We start from the raw sequence: 14021 nt of genomic DNA, 5'->3' as shown, positions 1-14021 counted from the left end.
AGAACAACCAGGTGATTTCAAAATATTCAGAGCTATTTATTGGGACAAAATGTTTGGGGAATTTTGGAAATTTCTTTTCTATATATTAATATCAAGCTCTTACAGCATAGCCAAAAAAAAATCAATGTGAGTTATATTATATTGAACTTTCTCCTTTGCTTGTATAATTATGAGTTACCTAGCAACACACAAATCAGAAATATTCCCTGTTTGGATTCTGGCTGTGAAACTCCAGGACTAGCAGACTCAGCAAAGTCTCCAGGCCTAGGTACCAAAGTTGTGAGGAGGTGGTCTTTTGGTGCATTAAGATAGTGTTCTTACTTTACTTTTGAATGGAGTTCTTTAACTTGGGGCACGTAAACAAAAATTGAGATTGAAGATGATACTACAGGAAAAATACTTTGGGGTTTTCCACCCAGCAAACTTACATCTGTCATTATATTATGTATATTCAGGTATGGTTCAATCTGATAATAGGCACCACTCCATGAGAGAATTGTTAAATACATTCATTTTAGCAGCAAGGTCTCTGCCCTGTTCCTGGTCTTAATCTTCTCCTTGGATGACATTACCAAATTAGTCATTTTCTTTGGTGTGATAATAATGTCAAAATAAGCAATATGCTTTTTAATAATGCCTAAACAAGGTTGAATACTATGTTATGTTGTTATGTTATGTTATGTTATGTACTATATAACATTATTATCTTCTTAGACCACTTTGTGCTACTATAACAGAATACCCAAGACTGGGTAATCTATAATGAACAGAAATTTATTGCCTCATAGTTCTAAAGGCTGGGATGTCCAAGATCAAAAGGCTGGCATCTTGCAAGACCTTTTTGCTATGTGATCGTATGGCAGAAGGCAGAGGGCAAAAGAAGGTAGGAAAGAGAGGCAAAGGGGACTGAACTTGTCCTTTTATAAAGAACTAATTCCTGCAATAACTGACTCCTGAGTTAACGGCATCAATTCATTCATGAAAGGCAGGCCTTCATTGTCTGGTCAACTCTTAAAGTTTTCATCTGTTAATACTGTTACAATGGCAATTAAATCCCAACATATGCTTTTGGGAAGACACATTCAATCCTGGCAGCCAAAACATGTGCTCTTCTCCATACAAAATATAATCATTCTATCCCAATAGCTCCAAAGTCTTAACTCATTCCTTAATGAACTAGAAAAAGCCCAAAGTCACATCTAAATCAGATATTGATGAGACTCAAGGCATTCATCCTTCAGCTGTAAGCCTGTGAAATCAAACACATTATGTGCTTTCAAAATAAGACAAAAATTAACTCCAGATAGATTAAAGATTTAAACATAAGACCTAACATCATAAAAATCCTAGAAGAAAACATAGGCAATACCATTCAGGATATAGGCATAGGCAGGGACTTCATGACTAAAACACCAAAAGCAATGGCAACAAAAGCCAAAATAGACAAATGAGACCTAATTAAACTTAAGAGCTTCTGCATAGCAAAAGAAGCAATCATTAGAATGAACCAGCAACCAACAGAATGGGAAAAAATTTTTGCAAGCTACCTATCTGACAAAAGTCTAATGTCCAGAATCTACAAAGAACTAAAACAAATTTATAAGAAAAAAACAAACAACCCCATCAAAAAGTGGGTGAAGGATATGAGCAGACACTTTTCAAAGAAGACATTTATGTGGCCAACAAACATATTTAAAAAAGCTCATCATCACTGGTCATTAGAGAAATGCAAATCAAAACCACATTGATGTACCATCTCATGCCAGTTAGAATGGGGATCATTAAAAAACTTGGAGACGACAGATGCTGGAGAGGATGTGGAGAAATAGGAACACTTTTACACTGTTGGTGGGAGTGTAAATTAGTTCAACCTTTGTGGAAGACAGTGTGGAGATTCCTCAAGGATCTAGAAATAGAAATACCATTTGGCCCAGCAATCCCATTACTGGGTATATGCCCAAAGGATTATAAATCATTCTATTATAAAGACATATGCACATGTATGCTTATTGTGGCACTGTTTACAATAGCAAAGACTTGGAACCAACCCATATGCCCATTGATGATAGACTGGATAAAGAAAATGTGACACATATACACCATGGAATACTATACAACCATAAAAAATGATGAATTTGTGTCCTTTGTAGGGACATGGATGAATCTGGAAACCATCATTCTCAGCAAACTGACACAAGAACAGAAAACCAAACATGGCATTTTCTCACTCATAAGTGGGTATTGAACAATGAGAACACATGGACACAGGGAGAGGAACATCACACACTGGGGTCTGTTGGAGTGTGGTGGGGCTAGGGGAGGGAAACAGCGGGTGGGGAGATTGGGGAGGGATAACATTCGGAGAAATACCTAATGTAGGTGATGGGGGGATGGAGGCAGCAAACCACCATGGCATGTATATACCTGTGTAACAATCCTGTAAGATCTGCACATGTACCCCAGAACTTAAAGTATAATTTGAAAAAAGAAGAAGAAGATGGTGGGACAGGCATAGGATTGGAATTCCCATTCCAAAAAAGAGAAATGGGCAAGAAGTCAGGAGTAACTAGTCCCAAGGAAGTCAAAAGCCGACAGAGCAAACAACATTACATCTTAAGACTCCAGAATAATCTTATAGTGTCTATGTGCCACCTTTTGGACAGACTGCAGTGGGTGTTGGGCACCTAAAGCCTCAAGTAGCCCCACCTTTATAATTTTGCTCAGCCCACGTAGCGGCTCTCACAGATTGGGTCTCATGCCTGCATCTCTCTCAGGCTGGCGTTGTACACTGGTGGCCCTACATAGGGTCTTGGGGATGACTCCACTTTCATGGCTTTTCTGTGTATTGCCCTACTGGGGACTCTCTGCAGGGGCTCCACCCATATGCCACATTTCTTCTAGGGTCCCCAGGCTGTCTGAGCGATCCTTTGAAGTCCAGGTGGAGGTAGCCGTGCCTCCACAGCTCTTGCATTCTGCATGCATGAAAACTAAATTCTACCCAGACATTGTCAAGGTTTGCTACTTGTGCCCTCCGGAGCAGCAACTTGAGCTCTACCTAGGGCCACTTGAGCCACAGCTGGGGTGGCCAAGGCGCACTGCATGAGAATGCCAGGTGCCCTAGGCAGCAAGCCTGTGGAGGGTACCCCCGCCAGGCCTTTCCTGCGAAACCATTCTGCCTTCCTAGGGCTCTGGGCTTGTTGACAAAAGGGGAAGACTCTAAGATCTCCAAAATGCCTTTGCTGTCATTCTCTCATTGTCTTAATGAATAGTACTTGCCTCCCTTCTATCCATACTCCTCTCCTTATCAAATGGTTGCTTGGAAACCCCCTTGATATTCTCTCCCAAACATGTCTTTTTATCTTCACATGATCAGGCCAGGGATGTTCCAAATTTTTACATTCTGATTCCCTTTTAATTATAAATTCTGTATTTAAATGAATTTTCTTTTCTCTCATTTTATTGTATGCAGTTAAAAGAAAACTTCGGATATTTCTTCTGCCAGATATTCTAGCGTATCACTCTTAAATTTTGCCTTTCACAGAGCTCTCAGGAATGGACACAATTCAGTCAAGTTCTCTGCCACTCCCCAACAAGGATGGCTTTTACTCTAGTTTCCAGTTCCTTGTTCTGCATTTTCATCTGAGACTTCATCAGAATGGCCTTTACCACTCATGTTTCTACAACCATTCTGATCAGGATCACATAAATATGCTCTAAGAAGCTCAGACCTTCCCTACAGCTCTTTTCTTCTGAGCCCTCACCAGAATCACCCTTAATGCTCCGTTCATGGCAACACAAACATTTCCTAGCCTGCTTCTTCACATTTTTCTGCCTCTGCCCATTGCCCAATTCCAAAGCCACTTTCACATTTTTGGATATTTGCTATAACCACACCCCATTTCTCTGGTATTTTTTGTCTTAGTCCATTTTGTTCTACAATAGCAGAATACCTGAGACTGTGTAATTTATAATAAACAGAAATTTATTGGCTCACAGTTCTGGAGGCTGCAAAGTCCAAGATCAAGGTACTGCTGTCTTGTAAGGACTTTTTGTGTCATCTCATGGTGAAAGGTGGAAGGGCAAGAGAGGGTGAGAGAGAGAGAGACAAAATGGGGCTGAACTTGTCCGTTTATAAGGAGCCTACTCCCACAATTAAGGCATTAATCCTACCCGCGAGGGTGGAGTCTTTATGGCCTAGTGACTGCTTAAAGATCTCACCTCTTGATACTGTTACAAGAGCAATTACATTTCAACATATCCTTCTTGGGGGACATATTCAAAACATAGCAGTTATGTTACATTATAAGCGAACAGATACTCAGAGGACTGAAAAGACTTGCTCACAAAGACAAAGGTCCTACAGGCAAACATTAAGTTTTATATTCAGTCCTGTAACTCTCTGAAGTCTATGGTGGTCCCTCCACTAAGCTGAGTGCTTGAAAACAGTCCCACACTTTTTCAAAATTATTTTCTAACATGTATATGCATTGCTGGCTTTTGAGTTTGTTTGTTTTTTTAAAATAGTACAGTATGGAACCTCAAGCAATTTGTTTTATTTCACTCAATATTATGTTGCCAAGGTTTCTCTAGGTTGTTGCATATAACTAGCATTCATTGAGTTTTAATGACTGTTTAATATTCCATTACATGAATATTCTACAATTTTATTTTCTCCTTCTCTTGCTGTCGTTTCCCTAAGAATGAAATTATTGGGTCAAAGGGTATAGATATGGTTTATCTGTGTCCCCACCCAAATCTCATCTTGAATTGTAGATCCCATAATCCCCACATGTTGTGGGAGGGACCTGATGGGTTATAATTGAGTCATGGGACTTTTTTTCCTATGCTGTTATTATGATAGTAAGTCTCATGAGATATGATGGTTTTATAAAGGGCAGCTCCCCTGAACACACTATCTTGCCTGCCACCATGTAAGATGTGCCTCTGCTCCTCCTTCACCTTCCACCATGATTGTGAGGACACCCCAGCCATGTGAAACTGTGAGTCCATTAAACCTCTTTCTCAGCTGGATGCGGTGGCTCAAGCCTGTAATCCCAGCACTTTGGGAGGCTGAGGCAGGTGGATCATGAGGTTAAGAGATCGAGACCATCCTGGTCAACATGATGAAACCTCGTCTCTACTAAAAATACAAAAAATTAGCTGGGCATGGTGGCGCGCACCTGTAATCCCAGCTACTCAGGAGGCTGAGGCAGGAGAATTGCTTGAATCCAGGAGGCGGAGGTTGTGGTGAGTCGAGATCGCACCATTGCACTCCAGCCTGGGTAACAAGAGCGAAACTCCATCTCAAACAAAAAACAAACAAACAAAAACACCTCTTTTTCTTTATAAATTACTCAGTCTAGCGTATATCTTTATTAGCAGCATGAGAACAGACCAATACAGGTACACATCTATGTAACTTTGAAAGAAAATGCTTAATTGATTTCCAGAGTGGATATACTAATTCACATTTATACCAGCTCTGTGTAAACATTACAACTGCACCACATCTTTGCCAATGTTTGGCATTTTTAAGACATCTTAATTTACTATTTTAACAGTAAAAACATTTCTCTGTGAAATACTTTGTCATATTATCTGCTCATTTTTCTATTGATTTGTCTTTTTCTTAGTGCTTTCTAAAGAAATTATTTATATGTTTTGGTCAAGAATCTTGAATATTTGTGCTGGAGACTCTCTTCTCCCATGGGTGGCTTGTCCCACATGCCTGTTCTTACAGTTGAACTGTGTTCAGTTTCACTGGACTCATTTTCTCTGTGCTCATTGAGACTTCTGGGTCATAGCAGTTACTTTTATCTTGATTTTGAATCTCAAGACCATTTTTTCATTAGCTTCCTAACCAGCAGGGATGGGTCTCAATCTGCCTCCTGTTCTAGGAATCATACCACTACCTTCATGTCGATTCATGTGATGGCCTTCTCTCTGGTCACAACTTTCTTCGGGTCTTCTTCTTATCCCATGAGCTACACTAACTATTACAGCCTCAGACAGCCCAGCCACTGGCTCTGATTTGTCCTGTCTCTTAGGATGCATTGAGAAAGTCGCCCAACAACTATGAGAGAGGGTGGAGGACTTCTTCAAAGTATTTGAGCAGGGAGGACAATTTCTTCAGTAATTGCCCTCTGGAATACTGTCCTCCAAGGAAAAAAAGGCAATTATTTTTCTATAAGATTTTTCATGATGACCCTTAAAAGTATATAAAACTCTTTCTATGCCAGGTATAGGTGATGGGGGGATAGAGGCGGCCAGCCACCTTGCCATGTGTGTACCTCTGCAACAATCCTGCATGATCTGCACATGGACCCCAGAACCTAACGTACAATAAAAAAAAAGAGTAGCATCACATATAAATATATAATTATAGGTAGTGGTAGGAGTTTTAAGGGAATTAAAAGTAATGGCAAAAAAAAAAAAATGCAATTACTTTTACACCAACCTAATATTATAGGGTATACATGGACATAATTGAGATTAAAAGAAAATGAAAAATGTTCATATGAAAGTGACATTTAAGCCAAGACTTACAGATAAGTACATTAAGCAAGTAAAGAGTATAGTTGAGGTCTTCCCAGCAAAAAGAACAGCTGGAACATGTGACGTGTGAGAGAGAAGTGGGCATATTTGTGTGACTACAAAGCATATGTTGGGTGAGATAATATAAATTAAAGCATGTTACAAACCAAAAAAAAAAAAATAAAACTGTATTTCAAGAAACAAAATGGTTGAACTCCATAAGCAACAGCTACCTCATACATAAAACTGCTGCCTTTCTGGGCAAACTCAGGTGCTTCTCAGCATTTTCACCTCCGACGGCTCCCTCCTGCCTCACTGCATGCACGCTACATCTGTGTTTGCGATCATTCGTCCTCACTTCTGTCCATGCTCGGCTGCTTGAATGTCCTTTGTGTTAGTTCATTTTAAAACCTTCCCTTTCTGAGTGCTTGAATTATCAGTTTGACTCACCTCACATGCAAGATCTGAGGAAACCATCACAGATAGCTGAACGCTTAATAAATGCTTCTTAATAGTGATGAATATATACTAAAATATTCATCAGCATTAGGCTCTCACAGGCTCAGAAAGTTCTTTATGCACAATGATAAAAATAATACCAATAATTAGGTTAAATAACTACTAGCCTCCTATAAGACTGTGGTAAAACCTAACAAATCTATATGCTTGCTCTCTACCTATCTGCATTTCTGTTACCTTACAGTTCATTCGTCCCTTCAGCTACAAACAAAGTCAATGTTAACTGCAGCCCCATACCTCTGTGCTGAGGCCTTTGTGATTTCTGGGTCTCACCGTGGAAACATTCTGACTACAGACTTCAACTGACACACAGCTGGATGGGCCATGCTGCCCTGCATGTCACTGACAGTTTCCCACCTGCTCTGGGTTCTACCATTTCAGGGGACACCTGCATAGGTCAAAGGCTGGGCAGCTAAGAGAGCTGATGGCACTTCTGTTCTCCAGGCCTGGCATGAGAAGACATTGGTGGGAAAGGCTGATATAGAGGCTCATCCATCCCTTGAGGAGGAACACATGAGTCCCTGGAGACTCTCTCCTGGTTTTAGCTTTGTCCACATTTGGACATGCACTTTGATGTGATGTCAAAATTCTGACAAAAGGTCTAGTTCTAAAAGTTGGTCTGCTGAGGTGGTGGGATACTGGGTCTCAGTTATAGGCTCCAGTCTAAAACCAGAGAAAGGAAGAGGAAGGAGGAGGAGGAGGAAGACAAAAGGAGAAGGAGAGGGAGGAGACAAAGAAACAAGGAAGAGACAAGTCCTTACCGTGAAAGGAAGTGGATGTCTGGAACTGCGATGAGTGTGATATCCCTTGTTTGAGACCCTGACTTGTTTAAGAATGAAAATGGCACCTGCTGGCCAGTTGAATAGCTCTTCACTTTGCTGTCACATCATTTGCACTTTAATATGATTGAGGAATCAGAAAGACAGTTTTTGGAGAGGACAGAGAAAGAATGGGGTCACTGGAAAGCAGAATGGTGAGCAGAGGAGGAACATAATGAAATGGGTGGGGCAAAGTCACCCAAAGAGTCCCTTCATTCTTTCATTTTCCAGGCCTCAGTGTCATCACCTCAGCGTCCAGACTGGGGCTGCCTTGCTTCTTTTCCTTGTCCTTAAATCTCTCATTTTTCTACACACTTCTCACATTGACAGATGCCCGACAGTACACGAGGGATGGAGGTAGAGCAGTGATGGCCTTTGGAGACTGACAGGGCTAGACTTGAGTAAAAGCTTTGTCAATTACTAGTCATGATGTGAGTACTGTTATTTTTAAACAGATGCCAATTTAACAGGTGACAAATCGTATGTCACTGTTTTAACTGTATTTCTTTGATTACTAAGATGTAAAAAGTCCTGGAAAATGATTATTTGCCATTGTACTTAAGCACTCCAAGCCCCTGTTTGCCCATCTGTTTGTTTCATGCTTGGGTCTGCCTTATGAGGGAGTTGGAGGAACTTATGCACATAGGGTGCTTAGCACATAGAAAGACCCTGCAAATGTGCACTGTTATTTGTATAATCCAGGAATCAAAAAGCAAAATAAATACAGTTCATAAAAGAGGACTTTTTTTTTTTTTTTTTTTTTTTTTTTTGCCATTTTCCAAATGAAATACTGTCGTTCATGTGGAATCCTTCTGGATCACTAACTCAGTGTGAGCCTGAACAAGTGTTTTTTGTTTTTTTTGTTTTTTTTTCTCTTCTCTATAGGTGTCCTCTGGTGCCTCATCTACAAAATGAAGGGGTTACACTGTATGGTTTATAAGGCCCAGTCAACCTCTAACACTCTATCACACTCTGCTCACACTTATTCCTCTCCTAAAGATACACATTGCTTCCAAATGGCACATTGAGGACAACAAAGTTGCACAATATGATGAAAGTGTCAGTAACCTTTTCATGTTAAAACTGTTAGAATGTTCTAAAAGAAAAGAAATAAATAAGCTTGCATTGATCAATTTTAAAAGGAAAAAAAGAAAAGAAAAAAACTATCAGAATGATTATAAAGATACATGCACCTCCATGTTCACTGCAGCACTATTTACAAGAACAAAGACATGGAGTCACCTGAAATGTCCATCAATGATAGACTGGGTAAAGAAAATGTGGTCCATATACACCGTGGAATACTATGCAGCCATAAAAAGGAATGAGAGTATGTCCTTTTTAGGGACATGGATGGAGCTAGAAGTCATTATCCTTAGCAAATTAACGGAGGAACAGAAAACCAAAACTGTGTGTTCTCACGTATAAGCGGGAGCTGAACAATGAGAACACATAGACATGAGTGGAGGGGAGAACAACACACACCAGGGCCTGTCAGCAGGTGGCGGGGACAGCATCAGGAAAAACAGCTAATGCCTGCTGGGCTTAATACCTAGGTGATGGGTCGATAGTGCAGCAAACCACCATGGCAGACATTTACCTGTGTAACACACCTGCACATCTTGCTCATGTACCCCAGAACTTAAAATTAAATTAAGAGAAAAGCTGTTATAGACTTGTACTAGAGCGTAAGCTCTAGGAGAGAAGAGATTTTTGTTTGTTTTGTTCATGAATGTGTTCCCAGCACTTCAAACATAGTAGATGTTCAAGAAGTATTTGCTGAATGAAACATGTTAATTACCTTGTATAAAAATAAGCATTTCATGCAGGAGGAAAGTGACTGGAAATCATTATTTTCAAAGACTGTTTTTATTTTAGTAATCAAAGAAATGATGACATATGATTTGTCAACTGTTAAACTGGCAGATGTTAAAGAAATAACAATACTCACATCATCAGTAACTGATGGAGAAATGATCACTGTTATCCTGCTAGAGAACAATCTTCCTGGAATTCAGTGTGGCATTACTTATCAAAAGGCTTAACAATGTGTACATGCTTTGACCCAACAATTCCACACCCGGAAACATACTTTCAGGAAAGAATTAAGACCATGCAAAGATTTAGCTGTAAGAATTCTGTTTATAGTACACTAAAATGTCCAACTATGGGCAATTTGGTAAAGGATGATATAGTCTTTGAATGAAATACTAACTAGCTATTAAAGATATTGCACATGAATATTTATTTTTAAATATACTCATAATGAATGTCCTAAAAAGGCAGTTTATGAGATCACATGTATAGTATAATTCCACATGGAAATTCATCTAGAGTTAAAGATTTCCATAGCTTACATATGACAAATTAATCTTGGTTATATCTGGGTAGTACAGTTATATATTTCTGTATTCCTCATTGCTAATTTTATCATTTTTTTTCTATAATGGTCATACATTGCATTTATAATGAAATAATCATTTTAATTTAAACATTTATCTTTTAGCTTTAACAAATACAGACTTTTTGATAATCTCTTAGATTTTCCCTAGTGGCATCTGAACAGTGTTCTATGCTCACCCGGCTTTTCTTGCTCTATCACTAGCGTGGCTACATTAATCAGATTTTAAGCTCCTTACAGGCAGGTTTGCCTTTTTTCGTTCTTCTTTAACGTATCTTGCACCCCTTCTGGCTGCTAAACAAAAATCTGCTGCCCTGAAATTCAGTCAAGTGCAATTCCAATTTCTGCTCTCATTAAATGTCCCCCATAAATCCATTTAAACAGTTCTAGTAATAAGAGTATCCCTCAAGGTTGTCTTTCTTCCTTTCTATCGTAAGCCAATTCCTCACAATTCCTGACGGTAGGGGAGAAGAGACTAGTACGATAGGGGTGCGTGTGTAGAAGCAGAAAGATATTTGTTTTGTGTTGCCCCAGGGTAGCTGAACTAAGTAACAGGAAAGTGAATCCGGCTCATCTAAGGAAGAACTTCCTAATCATTAACGATGGGCATCAATAGGAGGTGACTGTAGTAAGTTTATAAACTCCCTTTCATGAGAGACACCTAAAGCGAAGATAGAAAACAGCATTGTATGTGGGTGCCACCAATGAGTTAGAAGTTGGACTAGGTGACCTTTGACCATTTCTCCAAGTATAAATGTACCTTATTTCTCTTAGAGTCTCATCTGCTGCTAAGAAATCAAGGCCTAGGGGAAGGTGAAGTGTGCAGATGAATGTTTTGCTCAGCTCGATGTTCCACGTCGCTTACACTTGGAATCCAGACTCAAAAACCCCTTCCCAAGGCACCATGCCATCCCTTACCTCTCATTTACTCCTATCCATCTTGCTATGCACCTGTGAAGAATACTTCTTTCCTTCTTCCAGCATCTGAGATAAATGTGAGCTGCCATTTATTAAATAATTTTGAATGATTGTTTTTTGGCTAAGCATTATGGTACATACTTGATGTGAATTGCTTCACCTCGTATTCCCAAAACAACCCAAAAAGTTAGGATTGTAACATTCAGAAAACCAAGGCTAATAAAGGTTCAGTAATGTGCCTAAGGTCACACAACTAGTATAAACAAAGGCAAAATTTAAACTCAGCTAAGTCTGACTTCAAAGTAAAGTATATAATAATACGTGGCTGATGAAATATCAGGGTTTTCATGGGCAACGGCATTTTCAGAAGACTATATCTCTGCCTGCTTCTCTCTCCATCCAGATTCCTTTCTGGTCTCCTCTCTGTCCCAGCCCCTGATTCTCCTTCTTGCTACATTGCCAGCCTTCTTGCTCCAGTCCTCAGTGGACTCCAAGTATCCCTGACATGTGTTTCTTCTAATCCCCAGCCACCAGAAGTAGCCACAGTTGTCCAAATCATAGTGTCTCTCTGAGAGGCACCTGAAGCTCAGGCTCATGGGCTACTGATAAGGGTGATGGTTAACTTTATGTGTCCACTTTACTGGGCTAAGGGGTGCCCAGATAGCTGGTAAAACCCAGTTTCTGGGGGTGTCTGTGAGGGTGTTTCCAGAAGGGACTAGCATTTGAATCAGTAAAGAAGTTCCACCCTCATCACTGTGGTGGGCACCATCCAATCTGGCCCTAATACAACAAAAAGGCAGAGGGAGGGTGAGTTTTTGAGCTGAGACATTCATCTTCTCCTGCCCTTGAGCATGGGAGCTCCTGGTTCTCAGGCTGAATTACACTGCCAGCTTTCCCGGTTCTCTATCTTGAAGACAGCATATAATGACTTCTCGGCCTCCATAATTGCATGAGTAAACTCCCATAAGAAATTTATCTATCATTTCTGTCTGTCTGTCTATCTATCTATCTATCCATCCATTTATCTATCTATGATCATGCTCTTTCTGTATCATTTATCTATGTCTTTCTTCTATCTAGCTACCTATCATCTGTGATAGCTATCTATGTATCTGTGTATCTATCTATCTATCTATCTGATCTGTCTATCTATCTATGGAATCTATCTATCATCTATCTATCTATCTATCAGTCTATCTGATCTGTCTATCTATCTATGGAATCTATCATCTATCTATCCATCCATCCATCCATCCATCCATTTATCTATGATCACGCTCTCTCTCTCTGTATCATTTATCTATGTCTTTCTTCTATTTAGCTACCTACCTATCATCTATGATAGCTATCTATGTATCTATGTATCTATCTATCTATCTGTCTGTCTGTCTGATCTATCATCTATCTATCTGTCTGTCTATCATCTCTCTATCTATCTATCATCTATCTATCTATCTATCTATCATCTATCTATCTATCTGTCTATCTATCATCTATCTATCTGTCTGTCTGTCTGTCTATCATCTATCTATCTATCTATTTTGGTTCTGTTTCTCCAGAGAACCCTAATACAATAGGGCACTCAATGCTGCACCTTTGTCCCTCTCCCAGAGCAACCTCTTTATTTTAAAAGTTTCAACATACCTCCAAAGCAGCCTTCGGCAACACCTTCTTTCACAGAGCCTCTGTGTAGGTCTTTGGAGTCATGTTAATACTTCCTGAAACAGGAGACCCTTCTCTTAGTTACTCAGCAGTTCACTCCCTTTTGATGAGACAGGCAGGTGTGAATGGAATTAATTTTTGGTTTCCCTAATTCTTGTGTTCATTTATCAGCTAGATACACTGTACTTGTTCTTTATTTCCTCCCACTTTTACAACTGGTGGCTGGAAATTCTCTCCCATCTCTCAAGTGTTATGTGATCTTCAGTGGGACTGCTTGGCTATATTCTGCCGTGGACTTCTGCTCTCACTTTCACTCTGTATGCAGTCCCAGAATCCCAGGCACAGCGTAGAAAAAATATCTACCACAGCCAGAGGAGCCTGGGGCATACTTACTTCATAGCTAATGTTAGGAAGATAAACATGTTTATAAATATGGATGGATACTGGTGTCCTCTTACCGGGTACTCTAAAAAAAGCTGCATAACCACCCTCTAGGTTTTTTATTTTATAGTGATATCAAGAAATTAATGCAACAAGTTCCCTTTAATAATGATTATACCCATACTGTAAACTAAAGAAGATTGTCCAAAGAACACCTTTAAGAAGCATGAAGCCAAAAGGCAACTTAAGGAATTCTAATTCAGTTTGGCTGCCATTTTATGGTTTAAATGTGCAACCCTTTCTACGCTTATTTCTTTAACTGCTGTACTTTAGGCATGTAGTTTCTCCGTTTTCTAAGCCTCTCACATTCGTATTGATCCCTGGGATTAGCATGTCATATCAATAATTTCTTGCACAATGTCGTGTTCAGATACATGTGCAAGATAGGTTTTTGTAATTTCAGTTGATTAGCAGATACCTTTTTGGTTTTGTGGCAAGGGGAATGGTTAATACATATGTCTTTCCTTGAATATCAGTGTTGTATTACATTGTAATATCAGTTTGTGTGACATAATACATCTAGCTATTATCTGTTAATTATTTTCTCTCCCCACCTCATGCTGGAATATAACTTCATGAGCACAGACACTGATTGTTTAATTCACTGCTATAAACTTATTGCCCAGAAAAGCAGAATATCATGAACAAGCTATGTTTATCACGAGAGTTTAATAGTTGTTTCACACTGGAAAATGTATTAATGTAATTCACCACATTAATGAATCAAA

At 39.5% G+C, this 14021-nt stretch overlaps 1 long non-coding RNA gene across 1 annotated transcript in view; it reads right to left on the bottom strand.

Moving 5' to 3' along the window:
- Positions 1-13075, bottom strand: part of LOC135268321 (uncharacterized) — a 38566-nt gene extending 25491 nt beyond the window's left edge. The window contains exon 1 of the long non-coding RNA XR_010336574.1: positions 12835-13075. This is a non-coding gene — a long non-coding RNA (uncharacterized LOC135268321). The remainder of the gene's footprint in view (positions 1-12834) is intronic.
- Positions 13076-14021: the final 946 nt, after the last annotated feature.

Source organism: Aotus nancymaae, unplaced genomic scaffold (genome assembly GCF_030222135.1).
Source record: "Aotus nancymaae isolate 86718 unplaced genomic scaffold, 86718_ANA_hifiasm-v0.15.2.pri h1tg000040l, whole genome shotgun sequence".
Taxonomy (NCBI): domain Eukaryota; kingdom Metazoa; phylum Chordata; class Mammalia; order Primates; family Aotidae; genus Aotus; species Aotus nancymaae.
The sequence above is the reverse complement of the archived record's forward strand: the minus strand, read 5'-3'. Positions and strand labels throughout refer to the sequence as shown.